The sequence below is a fragment of the Pristiophorus japonicus genome, chromosome 16 (assembly GCF_044704955.1).
Source record: "Pristiophorus japonicus isolate sPriJap1 chromosome 16, sPriJap1.hap1, whole genome shotgun sequence".
Taxonomy (NCBI): Eukaryota; Metazoa; Chordata; class Chondrichthyes; family Pristiophoridae; genus Pristiophorus; species Pristiophorus japonicus.
In genome coordinates, this window is record NC_091992.1 from 57,163,612 (window position 1) to 57,188,718 (window position 25,107).

The 25,107-nt window shown below is 45.0% G+C and overlaps 1 protein-coding gene and 1 long non-coding RNA gene across 6 annotated transcripts in view; one reads left to right on the forward strand and one right to left on the reverse strand.

Moving 5' to 3' along the window:
- The window catches only part of LOC139226519 (serine/arginine repetitive matrix protein 3-like), a 1,009,807-nt gene that overhangs the window by 451,823 nt on the left and 532,877 nt on the right, over window positions 1-25,107 (reverse strand). The window contains exon 1 of one of the 5 annotated variants that reach the window (XM_070857355.1): window positions 971-1,147. The exons of the other annotated variants lie outside the window; for them this stretch is intronic. The gene's annotated coding sequence lies outside the window, so the exon portion shown is untranslated. Of the gene's footprint in view, window positions 1-970; window positions 1,148-25,107 lie in introns of those variants that run through there. 5 annotated transcript variants of the gene reach the window in all.
- Window positions 1,082-13,089, forward strand: LOC139226522 (uncharacterized). Its single transcript, XR_011587276.1, has 3 exons — window positions 1,082-1,425; window positions 3,918-3,994; window positions 12,912-13,089. It is a non-coding gene; the product is annotated as an uncharacterized lncRNA (long non-coding RNA).

A 25,107-nucleotide genomic window follows, 5' to 3' on the forward strand; every position in this document is an offset into this window, starting at 1 on the left:
TCACCTCCTCCATTCTTGTGCATCAATGGAAATGAATGAGGATGAAAACGTGCAGGGAAACTATTTTTAGGGACAGTGATAAGAATCAGAATTTCTTGCTTTGTATAAAACAGCAAAATATGATAAAGCGTGAACTCCTTTTTTCTGCATTAACTTTCCTGAAAAACTATATATTCAAATGGTTGTTCATACAGCATGTTATATACAATGGCCCAGTCGGAGGCTTCCCGCGGGCAAATGAGTCCCACCGCAAAAAGTTATACGACAGTATCTGGTGGTCCCGGAGGTTCAGAGACTCGTGGTCCCGGGCCTCTATGTGAAGGCCTGCGTATTCCAGTAGCGTATGTGCTTCGTACGCGTACCTGGGATCACGTGAGTCGGCCCAACAAATCAAAATAGGGGTATTCCCACATACTTATGGTGAGTTCCGTTTCCGCGGCGCTTCCGTACGTATGAATGGGAATACTCCCAAATACACACAAACACATTAAATTTTAAAAACACATTACATATTTAAAATTAATTAAAATACAATTTAATTCAATATGTTATACAAACATTTATTTTTTATTTCTATGTTTTAGCAAGGTTCAAAATAAATTCACCTGAATGGATAGGATTTTTAATATATAAGTGAGTGTATTTTTCTATTTTTGAAAACTCTTACACTGGTAAAAGCAGGTACCAGACGTAAGAATTTCAAACGCATTCGCTGGACAGATGTTGGGCAAATAGCGGAGGCCCTTTTCCTCCGGATGCGTGCGATCTGTCAAGAGCATTCGCAAACCTAAACCCGGAACTAGCGCTGCCCCTAGGGGCACATGCGCACTTCATACACACCCGTAGAGGCGGCAAATTCAGGCCCATTATGTGACAAATTAAACATTGCATTTTGAAATGTGTTTATTTTTTATAATGGCCCAGAATAATGGGCGGATGCCTCCGACCTCAAAAATTTCTACGAAAGTACCTGTTTCTCCCGGAGTTTCAGAAACTTCTGGTCCTGGGCCTCTACGTGAAGGCTGTGTAAAGGCCCACGTGTCCCGGCAGCGTATGCGCATCGTACGCATCACTGGGATCACGTGGGGCAGCCCAACCCATCAAAGTAGGGGGTATTCCCATTCATACTTTTGAGGCTGGATTTTCCGGTCCCTTGCGCTCTGGGTCTCGCCTCGGAGAGGGTGAAATGCGGTGGCGAGGTCTCCTGCGTCCGGTCGCGAGCTTCGAGTCGGGTTTTGCGGCGCCACTTAGCAGCACCGCCGGGAAGAGCTGCGCAGGGTGTGCAACGCCTCTCGTTGCGACACCGTCCGGGTTTTGACTCGAACCCGACCCGTGCACCTGGAATCGTGCCTCGCAATGACCGCCTGGGAAACCAGAACGGTTGAGCCATACCGACGGTGGTGAGGAAGGTAAAGTGCTGGAAAGGTGAGTGCGAGTGTTTTAATCTTTTTAGCAATATTTTGGGAATGTTTAAAAGGTTCCCTCCCCCTCCGCCCACAAGGCCTCTCGCGGAGCGCACATGGCCCGGCACTTTAGTTTGCGAGTTTCCCATTTTTGCACATCGAAAGTTGTACTACGCCTCCCTTCGTGCTGTGCACCATGGTGCAGGGCCCTGATGGCGAAAATTCCTTACTAAAGCGCAACCTATCCCCGGCCGGTAACTTTCCCGCCCTGCCTCTGTTTTGCCCCGAATACACAAAAGCCTAAAATCCAGCCCATGATGATTGGAATTACCATAAGTATGAACAGGAATACCCCCAAAAAACACAAGCACACAAGATGCATTTTTTTTTTAAATCACACATCAAAAATTAATTAAACTGGAATTTAATTAATGATTTAAAACAAAAATTTCCTTTTTTGAAAAATAAATTTACACATTTTAAGGGTCTAAAAATAAACTTACCTTATTTATTAGGATTTTAAATGTTTATATTATTGAAAAAACTATTATTCTGTGCTGAAAAAGTCTTACGCTGAGAAAACCAGGCATTACATCTGCTTTTATCGGTTATAAGCAATTCAAGGGCTTTCACTGGGCAACTCTCCGCCCGCGGAGGCCCTATACTTTCCGATGCATGCGATCTGTGCAGAGGATTCTTGATAGATCGCAAACTCCGGGTTTAGGCGCATGCGCTTCACATACCTAAACCCGGAATGTGTGTGGCACCGTGTACGTACCTGTAGGGGCCGCGAATTCAGGCCCAATGTCATACCGGATTCTAAATAGTTACCAGTTTCATTTATTCTTTTTATGTTTATTTCAGAGAGAACCCAAAAACAACTGGGAAACAAAATGATTGATAAAAATATTCTGGAAGGACTCTTTCATTACTAACATTTGGACGAACGTTCTAAATAAAAGTTCTGAATTTAGTTAAGTAGAACCTTTTTGTAACACTATATAGGGCTGGATTTTTGGGTCGTTTGCGACCCAGTTTGCACTGGGTTATGACCCACTGCGGCGAAATATGGGGCGGTCAGCTGTTTTTCGCCCAGTCGCGATCCTCGGGTCGGTTTTTGTGGCGGTGTTTAGAAGCTGTGCTGGGTGTGCAATGGCTTGCGTTGCGACACCGCTGTGAGTTTCGGCAATCATCCAACCCATATGGCGCGAAACACGCCCCGCGATGACCACCAGGGAAAACACTGGCAGCAGTGACTTGGATAAACTGCAAAAAAGGTAAGTTGAAGTTTTTATTTTTTTATATTTTTGCAGCGATTTGTGTGATAAGGATGTTGGTAATGCTTTTTGAATGTTATTTTGAATTTTTTGGGAGGTTTTTCTTCCCCCCTCCCAAGGCCTCTCTCGGAGTGCTCCCGGCCCCGGACTAAAGGTGGCGAGGATCCCATTTTTGCGCTGCAAAAGTAATTTAACGTCTCTCTTTGCGCTGCGCCGCTGGTGCAGAGCCCAAATGACGAAAGTTAGGCAACTAGTCGCTAACGCTAATTGGGCAGTCAGTTTCCCGCCCCGCCTGTTTTCGGCACGAAAACGGCATTGCCGAAAATCTAGCCGCAAGTACTGTTGCAGATATACTGGGTAAAAATGCAAGCTGGTTTAATCTCCTTAATCTTACATTATTCCTGGTCCATACTATTAAAGTACATGCCCTAAACAGATGGACATGCTCAGTAAAGAGCTGCTGCAGAGATACATTTACTTTCAGACCTGGTTTCTGAAGGGAACACATTGATTTATTTACATACCTGCAGTGGGTAAGCAAAACACTTTTTGCAGCAATCAATTCAATACATTTACTTCGCAATCTCTGAGGATATCTCTTACAAAGTTATTTCAAAATTCTTTCAGTGGAGATGTGCACCTCTCCCCCAATACCATATCCCAGCAAGCTGTACTTGCAACATAGAGAGAAAATTCCACACTAACTCAGGTATTTAATTCCAAGTCTGATGAAGAGATAAGTAGATTATGTTGCAGGCTGATCATGGAATATTTTCAATTGCATTTTCCTTTCATCGGCCATACCCTCATACTTGTCCACGATAATCTGGGACAGCAAGGATAACTCCAAGCCGCTCTTCACCACAACCTGCATCTTTTGACATCCTTCCCCCATCCCTCCAACTTTACCTCCGATGCCGTGTGATGAGTTCATCAATTAGTCTCTAAAATTAAGACTATTCATGTGTCTGCGTCAGCTTCCTCCTGCCCCACTAGATTGCTACACAATACTCTGGAGTGTCTCTCCATATTCCCCTCCGCTCTCATCAGACTCATTTGCACTAACTATTCTTTTCACTCCCTCTCCCCAGGTCCTAATTAGTTAACTATTCCCCCTCTTCTGACATTGTTACCTGTTGCCAAACTGCTGTATTCAATTTTGCCTTACGAAGCGCCCATCCTTGATCCCACCATCCTCTCCAGCCAATCCCATCTCAAACCTGTCTTTTTTCTACAGGTACAACATCTCAAATCTGGCAACCTCGGGACCGAGATCATGCCGATTTTTGGATTTCGGACGAGAAAATCAAGAGCGTACGTATGCTACCAAGACAGACAAAGTACTAATGGTGGCGTGGGTCAGGTCGGGTCGGGTCGAGGGTCATTCGGCAAGGCTCGGACCGATCACAAGCCATTTAAAACAAAGCGGCAAAGCCGATAAATAGTCCGGCCCGCCAGAATTTGGACAATGATTCCAGATTTTATTTTACTAATTATCAAATCGGATTTTCTCAAAAATGACCGGTTTTTGGACAATTCCGATTTTCGGACGGCCGGATGAGAGACGTTGTAACTGTTGTGTTCTCTAATGTATTAGCACCACCTAAATCTCCACTATAGAAACATAGAAATTAGGTGCAGGAGCAGGCCATTCAGCCCTTCGAGTCTGCACCGCCATTCAATAAGATCAAGGCTGATCATTCAACCTCAGTACCCCTTTCCTGCTTTCTCTCCATACCCCTTGATCCCTTTGGCCATAAGGGCCATATCTAACTCCCCGTTGAATATATCTAGCGAACTGTCCTCAACAATTTTCTGCGGTAGAGAATTCCACAGGTTAATCACTCTCTGAGTGAAAAAGTTTCTCCTCATCTCGGTCCTAAATGGCTTACCCCTTATTCTTAGACTGTGAACCCTGGTTCTGGAACTCCCCAGCAACGGGAACATTCTACCTGCCTCTAACCTGTCCAATCCTGTCAGAATTTTATATGTTTCTATGAGATCCCCCCTCATTCTTCTAAACTCCAGTGGATACAAGCCCAGTTGATCCATTCTCTCCTCATATGTCAGTCCTGCCATCCTGGGAATCAATCTGGTGAACCTTCGCTGTAGTCCCTCAATAGCAAGAACGTCCTTCCTCAGATTAGGGGACCAAAACTGAACACAATATTCCAGGTGTGGCCTCACCAAGGCTCTGTATAACTGCAGTAAGACCTCTCTGCTCCTATACTCAAGTTCTCTAGCTATGAAGGCGAACATAGCCATTTGTCTTCTTCACCACCTGCTGTACCTGCATGCCAAACTTCAATGACTGATGTACCATGACACCCAAGTCTCGTTGCACCTCCCCTTTTCTAATCTGTCACCATTCAGATAATATTCTGTCTTCCTGTTTTTGCCACCAAAGTGGATAACCTCACATTTATCCGCTTTGTACTGCATCAACCATGCATTTGCCCACTCACCTAACCTGTCAAAATCACCCTGCAGTCTCTTCACAGCTCCTCACAGCTCACACCGCCACCCAGTTTAGTGTCATCTGCAAACTTGGAGACATTACATTCAATTCCTTCATCTAAATCATTGATGTATATTGTAAATAGCTGAGGTCCCAGCACTGAACCCTGCGGCACCCCACTGGTCACTGCCTGCCATTCTGAAAAGGACCCATTTATTCCGACTCTCTGCTTCCTGTCTGCCAACCAGTTCTCTATCCACATCAATACATTACCCCCAATACCATGTGCTTTAATTTTGCACGCTAATCTCTTAAAGCCTTTTGAAAGTCCAAATACACCACATCCACTGGTTCTCCCTTGTCCACTCTACTAGTTACATCCTCAAAAAACTTCTAGAAGATTTGTCAAGCATGATTTCCCTTTCATAAATCCATGCTGAGTTGGACCGATCCTGTCACTGCTTTCCAAATGGGCTGCTATTTCATCTTTAATAATTGATTCCAACATTTTCCCCACCGCCGATGTCAGGCTAACCGGTCTATAATTTCCCGTTTTCTCTCTTCCTTTTTTAAATAGTGGTGTTACATTAGCTACCCTCCAGTCCATAGAAACTGATCCAGAATCAATAGAATGTTGAAAAATGATCACCAATGCATCCACTATTTCTAGGGCGACTTCCTTATGTACTCTGGGATGCAGACTATCAGGCCCTGGGGATTTATCGGCTTTCAATCCCATCAAGTTCCCTAACACAATTCCTGACTAATAAGGATTTCCTTCAGTTCCTCCTTTTCGCTACACCCTCGAATCCCTAGTATTTCCTTGAAGACAGATCCAAAGTATTTGTTCAATTGGTCTGCCATTTCTTTGTTCCCCATTATAAATTCACCTGATTCAATCTGCAAAGGACCTACGTTGGTCTTCACAAATTTTTTTTCTCTTCACATGTCTATAGAAGCTTTTGCAGTCAGTTTTTATGTTCCCTGTTTGAATTCTTTCGGTTCGGTTGGGTTGCTTCAACTTCAGCTTGGCCAAAGTAACCAGTAAAATTCTATGTAAACTGTATTCATACTGAACATCATCCTGCAACCTTCGACATACTTGACCACTCCATCCTCCTCTACTGGGTGTCTTTCATAATAGAGCTCTGTGGCATCGCTCAATTATGATTCCATTCATACTTCACTCAATGTAGCCAGTAGATTTTATGAATAGCTTTTCCTCACAGCTTTGGAGTGCTCCCTTGCATCAGACATCTGCATATTGCACCTCAAGTCACACGAGCTTTACCTCTTTCCCACCACCTTCCATTTCACAACTTTGGCCTTGCTTTCTAACTGCCTGTTTTGGACCCGCTGGAACTTTTGCCAGCTGAACATCAGCCAGATCAAAGGCATCTTGTTCGGACCCCACCAGAAGATTTGTACCTTAGTTCATCAATTTTATCACCTCTCTTCAATGCTCAGTTAGGCTGAACAAGACAGTATCCAACCTTAGTATCCTATTTCACCCGAAGCTAAGCTTCAACGTCCACATCTAGTCCATCACTAAGATCACTACTGTAGATATGCCTGCTTCCAACCAATCAAACACCACTGCCGCTGAAATCCTCATGCACAGCTCTGTCAGCATCAGATTCAACCTCTCCAATGCTCTTATTGCCAGCCTACCAAGCTCCACTTTACAAGCACTTCAAAATATTCATGCAGAACTCCACCAGCCATATCATATTTGATATGAAGCTCTTCTCATCTATCATTTCTGTCCTCATCAACCTCCATTACCTCCCCATCTCTAGTGCATCAATTCAAAGTCCACCCATTGCCTTGTTCCACCCTACTTTTAGAACGTCCTCCAACGCTACTTCAGCTGGTATCCTCTGCTCATCTGAATCTAATCTTCTGTGCATCAGACCCTCTCGCACACTTCACAGCAGGGCCTGCAGTCATCATTCCTGTACTCTGAATTTACCTTCCGAAAGCTCCATGTCTTGTGACTTCTCACCCCACTTTCAGAAGCCTTCTCAAAACCTGCCTCTTTAACCATGCCTTTGGTCACCTCCCAAAATTGTCCTACCAAACTGCTGCTTGGCGGCTGATCCTCTTGTCATAAAGCAACTTGGGGTGTATCTCAAAGATTCAGCATAAGTGTGAGTTGTTGCTGTTGGTTATCTAACATGTTGTGACATGGCAATGCTTCTGAAGTTGTAGAAGTATCATTCTGGCATTTCAACCTCCATTTCAGTGAAGTTGGGACAATATCAAGGGATCATTAGTGTTACACTCATAATAAAGTGATACAACTAAGTACTGCATGCAATGAGTAAGTGTGACCGTAACTCCTTTAATTAAACTCCAGAGTGTTGGTACAGCATGGGAGGCCTCCCACAGGTAGGCCCTCTGGTGGTGGTATGATACAGGTTGCCAAGGGTTACATACATAACAATTAGGAACAGGAGTAGGCCATTCATTCACTTGAGCCTGCTTTGCCATTATCATGGCTGATCTGTACCTCAACTCCATTTACATGCCTTTGTTCCATGTCCCACATTAGCTGGCAAGACCACAGTTATGGCGCACTGCTGTGCCCAAAGTAGTCTAGAATCAGGCAAGCGACCATTAAGGTGCATTGGTAGAAAAAATCCATTTATTCTTGTAGCAAGTGGGTGTTATTCTGTGAATCACAGAGCATTTTATGGCATAACTGAATCGTTTTTACATGTAGCAGATGGTGTTGAGGTTCAAGGTCACTAGCTCAATAAACTGAGTTGTTCATCCAGCTCGGCAGCTACAGGTTTAAAAGAACCTTTAGGAACAGCAACATTTGCACTTTTACAGAGCTCTCTAATGAGGATATTGTTATGCTAATAAGTAACGTGGGACGAAAACGTGTGTAGTCCAGTATGTTTAAGATTTGTTTCTCCCTTTTGGCCTCTTACTGTTTTTCCTGACTTACATGCAGCAATCTTAGATGAAGTCTGGAAAAAAGAAGTAATTGGTGGGACTCAGCATGACGCTGAGTGGCTGTGAATTTGCTGAAATGAAAAAAGCAGTAAACAGAAAAAGGTGTAGAGTGTTCTCATACCGAGGATCTATGGAAAACCCTGATAACAAACAGGAGACTGAATGGAAAGTAATGGTTGGCTGGGAGTAATCACAAGCTAGTAATCTAATCAAGGGGTTTCGATGATGTCATGAGCCACAACAGTAAAACCTGAGTGGTTTATAATGACAAAGTGAACCTTCAAGATTAAAATACCGTGTCTGATGACTCCCTAGTGTCAGTCATAGTTTACAACATATGTTTCATTTTATGTGGTGATTTTATTCTGTTTTTGCTCCATTTTTTTGTGGCAGAAGTTGCCATCAGGCGCTCACAATGTCCTTACCATGTACAGGTACTGACTTTGACACGGGAAGATAAACAATTGGAACATCATTACTGCAGGTTTATTGAGGCATAATATGCAGTTTAATACCAAGAAGTTCTGTGTCTGGCATACATATTATAAATTATTAATTCCCTTTTGTCAACACCACAAGACATTCGTAAACTTTTGTGAAGGTCCTCAACACAACATCAAGGACATAATATAAATTCTTCTGAGCACAAAAAAGCTCAGAAACAGAATACAAAAGGAAACTGCACAGTATTAACAGATGTCAGGGTGTAAGCTCTCCTGGTTGTACAATCGTAACCGTTAATTACAGCCTTGAAGTTCACTCCCATGTGTTCAAAAGTCTACATTTCTTTCCTGTACAGAGATAGTTGTAGCTTTGCAACGTGCTCTTGTGTTCTAGATGTACCCCAATATTCTACAATGTACCTTTGTGTTCTATATGAAACCTAATATTCTACAATGTACCTTTGCTTCCTGTACACAGCTCATTATTTTAAAGTATATGTTTTAACTACATTTTAAACATCTGCATAGCCCAGAGTACTCAGCGAGCTGAGTCACACCCTATGGGGTTGTCAAAACAGGAACAATCTGCGAAGAACCTCCATTTTTATTTCATGTGTGATGCAAATATCTAACTGCAATGCTTTGCAATGTTGCATTGATGAATCAAGTTAAATGCAAAAGAATGCGGATGGTATGTAGGTCAACACGACTGCAAACAACCCAGGTTGATCAATGCGATTGGTGATGTCTAAAACCAATCTCCATTCTGTGCCTCGGGATACTATGGGCCGAGCAGCAGGGTGGGAAGAGAAAGATTGTAAGAAATGACCTGCTGGTTCTGGATCCGACATTTCATGCTGTGCATTCAAGGTTTAGGTTCTATTTTTTCAAACCCTCTCGCCGCCCCCCTCCCCCCCCATTCCAACTCCATGGCTGGATTTTCCGGTCCTTTGCGCTCCGGGTTTCACCCCGGTGCGGCGTGAAAGGCGGTGTTGAGGTCTCCAGTGCCCCGTCATGATCTTTCGGTTCGGCTTTGCGGCGGCGCTGAGCAGCACCGCTGGGAAGAGCCGCGCCGGGTGGGAACCGCTTCTGGTTGTGACACCGGCAGTAGTTTTGACTTTTGTCTAATTCGTCTACCCGGAAGTGCGCCCGAAATGACCGCCTGGGAAATCAGTGCAGTCCGGCATAGCCAGCGGTGCAGAGGAAGATAAGTGCGAGTGCTTGTTCTTTTCATTTTTTAGCCATTTGTGTTGTGGTGGCCTGGGCAATGTTTTGGCAATGTATTTATGTTTTTTTTAAGGTTTCCCCCACACCCCTGCCAATTATGGCCGTGGGTTCGGCCGGGCTGCCAACAGGCAGCCTGGCACCCCCTCTTAGGTGCCAGGCCGCTGGCCCAGCCAAAACCTTCCCTGTTGTCCCAGTGTTTGCCATTAAAGTGGCTGCAGAGTTCGCAACGGCCCTCCCCTTTAACTGACGAGGAGGAACGTTGTGACACGCCGGCGCGATGACGTCATCAGCGCGGCGCTGATGACTTGGAGCATCGGCCACTCCGACCCGCCCTCACTTCCACCCCTCTCCCCACACCAACACCGACCGGGAACATCAACCAAAAACCTGAATTTCTCCAGGTTGTCCGCCCCAAGCATTGGAGCAGACGGAACACTTCAAAAGCGGTAGGTGCAACCCGTTTCGGGCGGAGGGCAATTTTGGCCCCTGTGTACTCTAATATAATTAATAGATTTCTTGTTTTGTTTTTGTAATTTTAATCCTTAGACTTCGAGTGTTCTGAAAAATGCATGCTCCCTGGTCACTTTTGTTGTAATAGTTTTCAGCTCACATACTGTGACATTGAAACAGCTCAGGTTACAGTAATGAAGACATTTGAATGTCAAGACTAACTGTACTACTGTAACATTAACCGAATACTCCTAAAATAATCACTAAGAAAAGGAAGGATTTGGAGAAATGTCTTTACACAGGTCGTGACAGGGGTGAGGTAACAACCAATGCATCTTTTAAGGAAAAATTGATGAATTTTTGAAGCAAATGATGAAACAGGATGATGGAGAGAGAACAGAGCAGCAGGATCAGTTTTAGATTGCTCTAACAAAGTGCTTGCACGGAGACAGTGGGTCAAATGGCCTCCCATGATGTAAACTTCTCTGATTCTCTGGCATTTCAAAACAGTTTTATTTTATGCCCTTTATTCCTTTTTCTCCATTCTCTTTCCACTTTTAACTGTACTTACTTTCTATACAATATCAATTTTAGTAACTTTAAAATTTTTTAAAACACAATCGGAAATTAAATACTCTTATTTACCTGTTCGTCATTACCTCTTGAGTTTGTGTGTACATTTTGCAGATGGAAGCAGCATGCATAAAACTGGCCTTTAATTAGCTAGAAAACTTGCTGCAAAGACAGGTTTCATAACCAAGTGGGATTTGGAGTAGTAATGAATGGAATGGTGACATCTTAGACACAACCAGGTCAATCTCCAATGACTTTTAAGTATCAAATATACAAGAGTTTGTGCTGTCTTGTCTGCATCACCCTGGTGCTGCCATTGCATGTTGTGTTAGCTCCATGTCTGAACCTTAGCTGCTAAATATTTGGAAAAAAAACGCTACGTTAGTAATTGAATCCAATTCACCCTTGGTTTAAGCGATCTAGCCCACTGCCTCTCTACATGAATAAGGCAATGAGGGTTTAGCTAGAGCAACATTTTTCTTATTTTTAGCTCAGCACTCCCAAATAAAAAGATAGCTATGGGTTCCATACGCCCCAATCAATGTTTTGTCCAGTCAAGTTGTGGTGATCCCTCAACCAATATCACTGACACAGATCATCTCGGCATCATCACATTGCTGTTTGTGGGAGCTTTCTGTGCAATAATTGGCTGCCGTGTTTCCTTACATTACAACAGTGACTACACTTCAAAAGTACTTAATTGCCTGTAAAGTATTCTGGGACATCTTGAGGTTGTCAAAAGTGGTATAGAAACACAATTTCTTTCTTTGTCAAGGATACACTTGATCATTCTACTTTTCCCAAGAAACCTTTTGTCAGGATATGCCAACCCCGTGGCAGTATATACATCCCTGGGAAATCCCTTACTCATGCCTCGGTACTGCACTCTCCTCACTGAATGAACTGTCCTTCGGGGCAGCTCTGGACCCTTCAAATAGAAATTTCGCTGAATATAAAATTTGGTTCCTAAAAGATACAAGTCTGTAAAATATATAATCGAGCGTGTTAAGGATGGTACAGAGCAAGTACTTATTCATTGCAGTTTCCACTGCACTGAAATCAGCTCGGGCTGCCATATCCCAGAATAAACCCCGCTCAAGTCTGGACAATAGCTCCTGGATCGATACTTCTTTCAAAGTCAAATACTGTTCTTAGCACGTGAGGGCCTTGCAGGGATTAGAGCCCAAGGACTAGCCAGACATGATGCAATCCCCATTAGTAATGAATGTTGTATGGCAGAGAGGGGGTTGGGGGTTACATTTTTAGCAACAGAAAAGGGACATTCGGTATTCAAGAGTAAAAGCCTGAATTACTCCATGAAATATCAGAACACAATGTAAACTGAAGCCATTACATAAACACTGTGTTCTGCTGTCACTGAAATCATAAATAAAACACATATAACATAAAGACGCCCTCAATAGAGGTTACTACGCAATTACCTAATCGCCATAAATATATTCGAGTCATTCACAGTTGTGAGGAGATTATTCGATAAGCTCTATCATCGAAAAGAAAATGTCACCATGATTCAAAATGGTTCTTTCAAATAGAATAGTCTAAAAATATACACATTATTGATGATGAATTATTTAAGGAGATATTCAGCATTCTGTTACCTCTGGTAGTTTTGTGTCAACCGGATTAGCAAAACCCCAAAGTATAGATGTGAATCTTGCAATTTCAGTTAGTATATTCCTTTATCGCTGGGTTCAAACGCCCCACAGTCTAACCAACATTGTCTAACCAAGAATCATGTTACTGTATTTATCAGTCCATTTGTTTCCTATATCAAATAACAGCTCTGCATCTGGTGCACTTTAAGTACAAAGCACTCTATTCAACAATGGTATTGCAGCTCTAGACTAGAATGAACACTTATCACTGATTATGGGCTTGAATCCTGAGTTACGGTCACATAGAAGGGCTGAGTAATGTCACCTCTAAGGAGCCCTTAAGTCAAAATTTACTGTCTTTATAATGCAGCGATTTGTCAATATTTGTGAGGTGGCAAGTGCTTTTTCTTGCTTTTTATATAAAGGGGGTGGGCGTATGATACTGTAAAGCAGTTCAGTATTATGTCGTGGTGCAAACATACAGCTTTTTCTGTTTCCAGAATACTCACATCTAAAGAAAAGATCTTCATGCAAAGAATTATCCTGGGTGAAAGTCTGGCATTTGATAAAGGATCTTGGGGATGTTTCGCTTACGTGGACAAACACAGTATGTGGAGGGGCTGACAGGATAATGAATAGTCGATCCTGCAATTACAGTACAAATAAATAGCATGAAAAGAGCAAGTTGTATATGAACATCACTGTGTGTAGATACCTACTTCTGATGGGGATGGACTTCTTCCCTTGCAGTCTAATTGGCTGGACCATTTGTTTCGCAATTATAGTCAAACAAAAACATCTCATTAATTCCTCAAAATTGCTCACCACATAGTAACAGTCTAAATTCTTCAAAAAAAACTATTTTGGTCTGCTTTTTTTCCATTTATTAATCCTTTATAATTCTATTGCTTTGTGTCTTCCATGTCTCTCTTCCACAATCACTGAAAGAAAAATGTGTCACACAAACTGCAACATGCTTCTAAAGCATTGTGGTGCATCGCTCATCTGTGTATTGAAGTGACCTGTAGCTACAAAACATGTCAGGCCGCAGCAGCTGCTTTAAGAAGAATAATCCAAGATTTTCTAATTCTCCACTTAATGGAAATCCCCCATCCCTGGTACCATTCTAGTAAACCTCCTCTGCACCCTCTCCAAGGCCTTGACATTCTTCCTAAAGTGTGATGGCCAGAAATGGACACAATACGGCAGCTGAGCCCTAACCGGTGATCTATAAAGGTTTAGCAGTACATCCTTGCTTTTGTACTCTGTGACTCCGCTATTCACAGGGAAGTGGGAAGCGAGTGGGGGAGTATTTTTGCGGGATTGGTGGGAGCGGCCAAACAAAAATGGCAGGAATTCATAGGTCTTGCAGAATTTACCGGCGAAACACATTATCATTTTTCCAATCCGTATCATGCCCGGCAGCCAGTCATATTGACAAGGTGGCTGGTTGCTGGGCAGAAAGTGTACCAAGGGTGCAGCTGGGGAGCATTGGGGACGTACATGAATGTCAGTTTTCAGCAACAGGAGCAGGAACCCAAGCTCATTATTTGCTCCATCCTTACACAGAGGACTGATGCCACTGTAGCACCCCTGTCGCTCTCCAGCTGTGATCATCTGACTCAGTGAAGACAGGGGGTCGGAGATGGCAACTCCCGAGAGCGAATGGCTCCGCTGTTCATCAGATAAACTCGGCGAGCCATGGGAAAAGCCAGTCCTAGTTAAACATTAAGGAGAGTAATACACAAAATAACATTGCAAAATGTGCGCCATATGCGGAATGTTCTCTGCCACATCGCAGACTTCCCACAGTGATCAACGAGGCCACACAGCAGCAGAGGAGGCCATTATAGGAATACAAGAGCCTATATTCTTCCCCGTGAGCTAACCACTTTAACCGTTCCACAGATCAAATTTTGTTCGTCAATTATATTTTTATGACAAACGACATTCCTGAAAAGACCAGCAACTTGAGGGGGGGAGCGGGGGGGGGGTGCAAAGAGAAGAGATATAAGCTGCTTCTCTCTGCACAGAACCGCTAAGATGTTCCTACTAGATCCAGGGATCAGGATCAGAATTTTATTTCTGTCTGTCAGCTTAGGAGATTTTTGTGGCATCACTTACTCTAAAACATCATCTACTTATTACTGAAACACACTGGAGTGATATGACAGGGCTTAAGGAGTGGGTGGGTAACGTCATCATTGTTAACAGAGTTTTGTATCTATATCTGGCGTCTGACAAATCATTTAATTAACACACCACCAGCAATTAAGGTGGCAAACTGATGAAGTTAAGGGCATCCTTGCAATGGCATGATTCTCATCAGCCTACCCAATGTCATTGATCCCTCCACCACCACAAATCTATATTTACATTGGAGTGAATTTCAATATTAACATGTTGTTTTACCTGCACTTATACCACCAGTTTTAGGTGATGTTTCACATCCTCGCAGCATTATTTTAATGAAATGGGTGCAATTGCAAAATCTAAAAGCTGTTATCAGACAAAAAAGAATGTCACGTGACTGCAATTATGCCCATCTTACGAACATACGAACAATACAGGCCAAAAACTAGCACATACAACCCCTTTCACAAAACCCACACACCTTAAACCTACTTTCTTAGCAGCATAAGTCTTCCAGTCACAAAATATATTTATGACTGTAAAAAGGGCATTTATATGCGATTCAGTGCAAAGTTCAGAAGAGACTATGGCCCCGATATGGGAGCCGGTAACGCATGGAAGCCTGAAGTAAGTTCAGTGCATCTGTCAGTGGCTTTTTAACTCGGACACATCACTATCATTTTACTTCGGAGTTTCCCGTCCAATCAACAGCAGCGAGCGTGATGTGGACCCGCATAATGTGATCTCAACTCCAGTATTTAAAGGGCCAATCCAAAGATGCAATTTGGAGGAGTTGGAGTTGGAAGTAACAGAGGAAGAAAGGTCATTATGGAATCGGGACACTCCAAAGGCTGCGTCCCGCTTTAATGATGCCTCCCTTGATGTGCTGCTGAGGATCATCATCATCCTAGGCAGTCCCTCGGAGTCGAGGATGTCCTGCTTCCACACTAGAAATGAGTTCTCAGGTGACTGAAGAGTCGGATGCGGGACCTACAGTCTCTGTCACAGGTGGGGCAAACGGTGGTTGAAGGAACGGGCAGGTGGGGAGCCTGGGTTGCCGCGCGCTCCTTCCGCTGTGGATGCTTGGCTTCAGCTTGCTCTTGGCGAAGGGACTTGAGGTGTTCAGTGCCTTCCCGGATGCTTTCCCTCCATTTTGGGCGATCTTGGGCCAGGGATTCCCAGGTGTTGATGGGGATGTTACATTTTTTCAAGGAGGTTTTGAGGGTGTCCTTAAAGAGTTTCTCTGCCCACCTGGGGTTCGCTTGCCGTGTCGGAGCTCCGAGCAGAGCGCTTGCTTTGGGAGTCTCGTGTCGGGCATAAGGACGATATGGCCTGTCCAATAGAGCTGATCGAGTGTGGTCAGTGCTTCAATGCTGGGAATATTGGCCTGAGCGAGAACACTGACATTGGTGCGCCTATCCTGCCAGTGGATTTGCAGGATCTTGCGGAGGCAGCGCTGGGGGTACTTCTCCAGTGTTTTGAAGTGCCTGCTGTACAATAGTCCGTGTCTTTGAACCATATAGTAGGGCGGGTATCACCACTGCTCTGTAGACCATGAGCTTGGTGCTGGGTTTAAGGTCCTGGTCTTTAAACACTCTCTTCCTCAGGCGACCAAAGGCTACACTGGCGCACTGAAGGCAGTGTTGGACCTCGTCGTCGATGTCTGCCCTTGTTGACAGTAGACTCCCGAGATATGGAAAATGGTTCATATTGTCCTAGGCTTCGTTGTGGATTTTGATAACTGGGGGGGGGCAGTGCTGTGTGGTGGGGGCAGGTTGACAGAGAACCTTTGCCTTACGGATGTTTAGTGTAACTCGATGATGGAGGTTTGGACGACCTTGGATCTGGCCTGGAGGCAGCGGAGTTTGAACAGATTCCGTTTGTCCTGTAATTTAGCTCCACTCCAGCGGGGAGCTTGCTAAGGGTGAGGCGGAGCATTGCAGCAAGGAGGGTCGAGAAGAGCGTTGATGCGAATGACACAGCCTTGCTTGACCCCAGTCCGAACGTAGATTGGGTCTGCGGTGGATCTGTTGGTCAGGATCATGGCTTGCATGTCATCGTGGAGCAAGCGGAAGATGGTGACAAACTTTTAAGGCCAGCCAAATCTGAGGACGCTCCATAATCCCTCACGGTTGACAATGTCAAAGGCTTTTGAGAGGTCAAAGGCGGCCGTGTACAAGGGTTGGCGCTGTTGCCTGCATTTCTCTTGTATCTACCACAAAGATCATGTCCATTGTGCCCCTTAGTGGGTGGAATTTGCATTGCGACTCTGGGAGGAGCTCTTCAAACACAGGGAGAAGGCGATGCAAAGGGATTTTTGTGATGACTTCCCCGGTAGTCGACAGCAGGGAGATTCCTCTGTAGTTACCACAGTTGGACTTGTCACCTTTCTTGAAGATGGTTATGATTACAGCGTCTCTGAGATCTCCTGGCATGATCTCCTCCTTCCAGCTAAGAGAGATGAAGTCATAGATCCGCGCCAGTCGTGCTTCTCCGCCATGTTTTAGTGCTTCGGCGGGGATTCCATCTGCTCCTGATGACTTCTTGTTCTTCAGTTGTCAGATGGCCTTTTCAACCTCGTGCCAGACTGGGGTTGTGCTGAGATGGTGGCAGGTGGCATGCTGTGGGATGGATTCGAGGACACTCACGTCGAAGACGGGTTGAGGAGACCCTCGAAGTGCTCCTGCCGGCGGGTACTGACTGACTCTCTGTCCTTGATGAGCACCTCTCCATTCTTGGCCAGCAGTGGGGTAGGGCCTTGGGTGCTTGGGCCATGGGTAGTTGTGACTGCACTGAAGAATCCTCGCACGTCGTGGTCGCCGGCTAGCTGCTGGATTTCTTGAGCTTGCTCCACCCACCATCTGTTCTTTAGCTCGCGGGTTTTCTGTTGGACCTCGGCTTTCAGACGTCTGTAGAGCTGCTTTCTTGCCCTCGAGTTGTGTAGTTGCTTCCAGTCCAAGATTGCCTTGGAGTTGGACAGAGGTTCTATTCCCCAGCAACGGGAGGAACAAGCCTGCTGCTGACACCAAGGAGCCGTGGCTGGAGGTGGTCCAGGAGATCAGCAGCAGGAGCGTAGTGCCACACTCATGAATTCAGTGCAGGAACCGCTTTAATGACTTAACCAGATAATGAAAGGTGCGAACAGTTGCGCATTCACCTACATCCTGTTGTGTGCATCACCCCAATCCCTCACGCTGCGTTCTGAAGCCTACTCCATCACATCACTCTTCACACCCACTTATCTTGCAGGTGCATCCTTCTCTTTCTATGGCACTTCCTCACATCCCCATCTATCCATCCACCACTGCCACTTGCCCTCATTCTTGTGCAATTTCATGCCTCTCCCTCGGTCAGCCTCACCAAATGCACTCCATCCATTGGGTGAACGCATATCCATTAGTCACTCATAGGACTGTTCTTTCTCTCGTTGCAGAAGAGAGCGCAGAACACTAGAGAGAGGTAGAGAACTGGCGGTGGCTCGCCACTAATTTCACAAGTAACAACTGCAGAGGAGGAGATGCCAGAGATCAGTGGAGTTTTGTCGTTCCCTGGCCATCGGAGATGGGGAGATTGTGACCACACCCCCCCGCCCCTCCTCCAGCTACCTGCTGACACAATTAAATATTAGCCACCCGCATGTCATACAGCACTCAGTCACGGTGACTTGATTTCAAGAAAGAGTGAAATCTGACGATCTTCACAATAAAAGCTTGCAACATATTCTTAACTTGCCAGGACTAATTCATGTATTTTATCCGCGACAGGGCCTTCACGCATGCAGCAGTAGTTGGTGGAGGTAGCCGACGACAATTCTTCAGAGGAGCTGATTCCTTCTGAAGGTGTACCATCACAGGACACATGCTTACCATGCACCAGCTCAGATACTCGCACTTCAGGTGAACCTGAGAGAGAGTGTTGGGTTTTCCCCTGGTGACTCACATTTCACAAGTGAGCAAGAGCAGATGGCGGTGACAGGGACAGAAGTGGAGAGTCCGCGTCGGTGGGCACAGCCCTTTCCGAGCTCTGGACACAGATGCTGTACCTCGGGGACCATCAATGAAAAGGAGAATCATTGAGCAGCAGCAGCAGAGAATGTGCGATGCACTGGCAGGCCTTCCAAGCCCACTGACCATGACTGCTGAGAGAATGGAGGAATCTGCCTCAAAAGCATGAGTTGGTTGATGTTGGAGATCTTTGGACATCAAAAGCTCCAATCAAATGAGTCTGTGCACGCCTTGACCATGGTCGTGCAGACTCTGGATACCAACATGTCTGCCACCTTAAACAGGTTGATTAATTCCTTAGCCGTGGCCTTACAGCGCCGCACTGATCTGCACCAAAGTGCCCTGCAGCACAGTGGTAGCGGTGTAATGCAACTGAGCCATGAGAGGGATGATGGCCAAAGGGGATCAAGTGGGGACTCCACTCAAAGCATTTCCACTTCTCACCCGTTACACCACACCCCCCTCCACCTCCCCCCACATGCTGCCTCGTGTCCTGATGGCAGAGTCTGTCCCTGCACCGGTGCAGGTGGAGCAGTCTTTGGGTGGGCCGTCACAGACTCCAAAACCCAGAGGATTTTGGCCAAGAGCATCTCAGCAGTCAGAGCAGGGATGTGAGTCGTCTGTCTTTACCTGTGTTCACACCACAGGAGTTGTAGGAAAAGGAAGAACAAGGCTTTGTAGTTGCACAAGGGTATGCACATGGGTGTACAGAAAATGTTGTGTTGATAAGTTTCTGTTGTTTATTTAGGTCACATAAATATTATTTTTCACCACTTTCAGTCTTGTCCATCTTGGGTGGTGGATGGTAAATCGCTTTTTAACTTGTTTGATGATGAATGGGAAGATCTGAATTGATGGGGAAGAATTGGGGGGATGGTCAAGGGCTGGTTGGTTGATTGCTGGACTACTTTGTGTCAGTGGCATTGGGGTGGAGGGGAAGAGAAGGAAAAGTGGCTGCTGCATTTCCTTGTGACGGGTCCACTGGCGCAACCCAAGTGAACCTTGCATTAATAAGGACATCACAGGCAGCAATGTGAGCAGGTGGCGTTGCACTGCACTCATCACCCTCCTCCCCCTCGGACTCGCCTGTGGAGGATCTGACCTCTCGCCTTGTTCCTCCTGCAGGATTCAAGCCTAGCTGATGTGCAATGTTGTGCAGAGCGTAGCAACAGCCACCATTCTGGACACCTGGTGCGTACTGAAGGACACCTCTAGATCGGTCTAGGCCCATCTTAAGCATGCCGACGGCTTGTTCGATCACACATCTTTTGGTCATTTGGCATTCATTGTCGTGCTGTTTGCTTCATTGATCAGGTTTCTGACAGGTATCATGAGCCAAGTTTGAAGTGGGTATCCCGGTTTCCTAGCAGCCTGCTTGCAGGGCCGAAGACGTCAGGAAGCTTGGGCTGCCGCAGGACGAAAGCATCATGGTAGCTCCCCAGGAATCTTGCGCACACCTTCATAAAGCTGTTTCTGGGGTTGCACACTAACTGCGCTTTGATGGCGTTGATGAATACACCTGGTTGATCTGGGGGTGTCCGGATTGCCACGTGTGTGCAGTTGATGATGCCCTGCACCTGTGGGAAGCCAGGCAGAGCCGCAAACCCGAGCGCCTGCTCATTCTGACAGGTGTCATCACAAGCGAAGTTTATACAATTGCTGGCCCTGGCAAACAAGCCATCAGTCAAGTGTCTTATGCCCAGAAGAGCCAAGGGCCCAGGGGCAGCACGGGCCTGCCCACACTGCGATCTGTGCGCGCACTAGGTCCGTGCAGCAGAGCAGGTCTCCAGTCGTCCTGTTAACCCTTGCCACTGGATAAAGGCCTAGCTCTGTCAAGCCCGTGTGGTGGCTGATGTGCAACGGCCACCACAAGTTAAAAAAATCCACGCACAGGCATCTTCCACCCCTTCAACTGGAGTTCAAGACTGGAACATCGGGTCCTTCATTGAAACATCTGTGAACTCTTGTGGAAGCAAGTCTTCCTCGTTCGAGGGACTGCCTATGATGATGATGATGATATGCCTTTGTGGGACGCCAACTGGGAGATCTTGAATATGTTTCCAACAGTTACCTGGAAAGGTCCAGAGGCTAAAAAGTAGAGGGTGGTGTTGACTTTGATAGCCACTGGTAAAGTGTGGCCACCAGGTCCAGCAGGGAGCAGGTCTTCTTCTCCGACGCTGCAGACGTTTGCCACCACCTGACGCGATAAACTGAGTTTCCTGAGACACTGCTGTTCAGATACATCAGGGAAACTGAGCCTCTGTCTGCAGACCCTGTTTCACGGGTAGTGCCTCCTGCGAGCTGTACCCCTCTGTTGATCCTGTCTCTGCTGTGCAGCTACTGGTCTGTGACCAGCAGGCTGCTAGTACTGATGCTGCTGGTCATGATGCTCCACATCCAAGGTCCCCATCCTGAAGTGATAGAGCAAACCTCCAACGTGCAGAAAGTAACCGCTTAGCAAAAGTACTGTGAACACCCTTTCCAAATAGCAGGTAAGAAATTATGAATATTTATTGCCATATTTCCATGAGATTGATTGATTCCCTCAATTGCCGATGTGTTCTTGCCTTGCATTCACTGCCGAGTATCAGGAACCTCAGCAAACACATGAACCTGACGTTAAACTCAAAAGTGAGTTGAAATATCGCTCTAATTGAGTGAAGAACATAAGCCGATTGGTAACCCGCCAATCATGCAGCTAGGTTGGTGCCAGCTTCCCGACGTGCTGTCAATTTCCCGGTTTTTACCCACCACCTACACCCAAACTGCAGTCCACCATATTAAATTTCTCTCCTGGGGTCAGATTTTGCTGGAAAAATAATGCCGTTTGAACGACACACGCCGTTATTAATGCGCAAATCAGCCAGCAAATTGTGGTGGGGAAGAGAATCCTTGTGAATTACGAATCGCCACAAGTTGCACCACTCTGCCGTTAGTTTCACAAAAATGGCATTTCATGCTTAACTTGCCCATGATTTTCATGAAGTTGCTGTTTTTGCACATTAATTGCCCCTTAAACTTGCCACAGAACATTAAGTCTAGTCATTAACAGTGTAAGTTCCCGTTTAACAACATGATAATTGTTAATGACTGCCAATCAACCTCTCTTGCCCAGAAAGTAAACAAAGCGTGTTGTCTGATTCCTTCAGATTGTGAATGGTTTTGGGGGATTTTAAAAATGACAAATTTTAAATTTAATTTTTTTCTTACTTTTAGTGAGAGAGGAAATATTAAGGGGTTTAGCATCTTTGAAAGTAGATAAATCGCCAGGCCCACATGAAATGTATTCCAGGCTGTTAAGAGAATCAAGGGATGAAATAGCGGAGGCTATGACCATCATCTTCCAATCCTCTCTGGGTATAGGTGTGATGCCAGAGGACTGAAGGACTGCTAACATTGTACTATTGTTTAAAAAAGGAGAAAGGGATTGACCGAGTAATTACAGGCAGTCAGCCTAACCTTGGTGGTGGGGAAATTATTGGAAAAAATTCTGAGCATTAAATCATCATTTAGAAAGGCAAGGCTTAATCAAGGACAGTCCACATGGGTTTGTTAAGGGAAGATCGTGCCTGACTAACTTGACTGAATTTTTTGAGGAGGTAAGGAGGATCAATGAGGGTAGCATATTTGATGTAGTGTACATGGATTTTAGCAAGGCTTTAGACAAGGTCCCACATGGCAGGCTGGTCATAAAAATAAAAGCCCATGGGATCCAAGGGAAAGTGGCAAGTTGGGTCCAAAATTAGCTCAGTGACAGGAAGCAAAGGTTAATAGCGGACTAGTGTTTTTGTGACTGGATGGCTGGTTCCAGTGGAGTTCCGCAGGGCTCAGTACTAGGTCTCTAGCATTTTGTGGTATATGACTTGGCCTTCAATGCAGAAAAATGGCAAATGGAGTTCAATCCGGAGTTGTGTGAGGTAATGCATTCAGGGAGGGCTAACAAGGCAAGGGAATACACAATAAATGGTAGGATACTGAGAAGTGTAAAGGAGCAGAGCGATCTTGAAGTGCATGTCCACAGATCCCTGAAGGTAGCAGGACAGGTAGATAAGGTGGTTAAGAAGGCATACGGGATACTTTCCTTTATTAGCCAAGGCACAGAATATAAGAGCAGGGAATTTATGCTAGAACTGTATGTTCTTATGTATAAAACACTAGTTAGGCCACAGCTAGAGTACTAGCTGTGCATACAGTTCTGGTCACCACATTACAGGAAAGATGTGATTGCACTAGAGAGGGTACAAAGGAGAGTTACGAGGATGTTGCCAGGACTGGAGAATTTTTGGTATGATGGAAGATTGGATAGGCTGGGGTTGTTTTCTTTGGAACAGAGGAGGCTGAGAGAAGATTTATTGAGCTGTATAACATTAGGAGGGGCCTAGATAGAGTGGATAGGAGGGATCAATTTCCCTTAGCAGAGAGGTCAATAACTAGGACTAGAGGGGAGTTGAAGAGAACTTTTTCACCCAGAGGGTGGTGGTTGCCTGGAACTCACTGCCTGAAAGGGTGGTAGAGGGAGAACCCCTCATCGCATTTATAAAGTACTTGGATAGGCACTTGAAGTGCCATAACCTACAAAGCTATGGCGCAAGAGCTGGAAAGTGGGATTAGGCTGGATAGCTCTTTTTCAGCCGGCACAAACATGAAGGGTTGAATGGCCTCCTTCTGTGCCATAAATGTCTATGATTCTATGGTTTTCCTTTGTCTCATTTTTTCTCTCTCTCTTAATCCAATCTCTTTCCCTCTTTTTCTGTACCCGATTTGACATTGAATTCACCCACTCTAATTCACCCTCATTCTCTGTTTCTTCTCAATCCTTAAATCTCATTAGTTAAGTAGACACTCTCTTTGTCCCATTGTTGACCAAGGTCCACGATGCCCTGCTGCCCTCGTTGCGCCATTATCAGCTCGCACTTCCAGCAACTTTGTAGGCAAAAAAGTTCGAAACCTAAATGGCTGTGCCCTGCTCCAGCCAAATCTGGTCCATTCTGAGAGTTTTGACTTGATTAGCACTGTCCAGCAAAAGGGTTAAAATAAACCTAACACAAAAGCTGCCACTTGGAGGGAATACATCTATACATGAAACAAGCAAACAATGGAAAGGAATATCCCAGTACCGTAGCACGAGTCCTTGAAATGCCATTATCGCCTCAGAAACATCCACAATTGATCATCAAAGAAAATGTTTTGGAAATGCAATTAACAAGACAGTAATGGTGCATTCAAGTGACAGCTGGGTAATGAACAGCTTTCAATACTACATCAAGGACTTACTGTATACAGTATCATCAAATGTTATTGGGGAATCCATATACTCCAAATACCCTATTGAGTAACAATATAATTCTGGGTATTAGCTGTAGAATGTTACTGCTAATGGAACTAAATAACGTCTGATTGGAGTTGGCATTGAAATATACGCACATCATTGATTTTTTTTCAGTTGTACAATGAAAGTATCTAACCAATTGGTCTTTTATTTTTACCTAAGGTTGTCTTCCTCTTCTATCCTGAAGGTATCAAGCTCTCCCACTGAGCGCAGGTTCCACTGCCAGTTATCCTCCACCATCTCCTCCAAGTAGTTACTCATGTACTAGTGTTGGCAGTTAGTGTTGGCAAGTTATTCCACCGTGCAGAACATCACAGCCCGCTCTGTCCTCACGTAGCATACACACACGTGCGCTCACATTAGATTTTGCTACAGAGCAATCAGGTACGGGGAAGGTGGGCCAATTTACCTCTCCCCCAGGGGCTCTCCAGCTAACTGTAGTGTCTTTATGGCCAAGAGAAGCTAACTAGGGTACCTGACCTCTGTGGAGCCGTACCCCAGAAAGAAATAAACACCTTTAGATGGGGAAGGAAGAAAATTAGTACAGACTAAAAAACATAGGCCTAGAAATTCGTCTCGGGCGGTGGTGCAAAACAGGCAGTATTGGATTGGCTGCCCGTTATGCATAACACCCGATATTCAGTTGTATTGCAGTCAATCCAACTAATTATCAGGCATTGCGTATAACGGGTAGTCGATCCAATACTGCCCGTTTCGTGCCACCACCCGAGACGAATATCTAGGCCATAATGTCAGTTCGCACTGGAATTTAAGATCTTTAGACGAATAGCATGAATCATACCATGTCGTACTAACTAAAGTCAAGCGGTATATCTAGTCTCTTCACTAAATGACACACTTAAACAGTTTCATTTGATCACTGATCTCTGTGTGGGTTATGTGCTTGTTTTCGTTTTCTGGGTTCCCAGTACATCCTTTCCTTGAAATGAATGACGGATATACAAAGTCATTGAGCAGCAGTGCGTTGTGCTACCAATTCTCACCAGGTAACAAAAATATCATAAGTACCATCAGTTCCCAGTGATATCAACGGACAGAGATCTTAACTAAAAGGTGAACTGAAGCCAAATAGTGAGGAACATCCTATATTATATTACTCAATATTCTTGTTTTGCCAATTTTTTTGTCTCATAAAACTCCTGCACAGCGCCTTGGGATGTTTTACTACTTAAAGGCACTATATAAGTACAAGTTGTTGTTGTTGTTGTT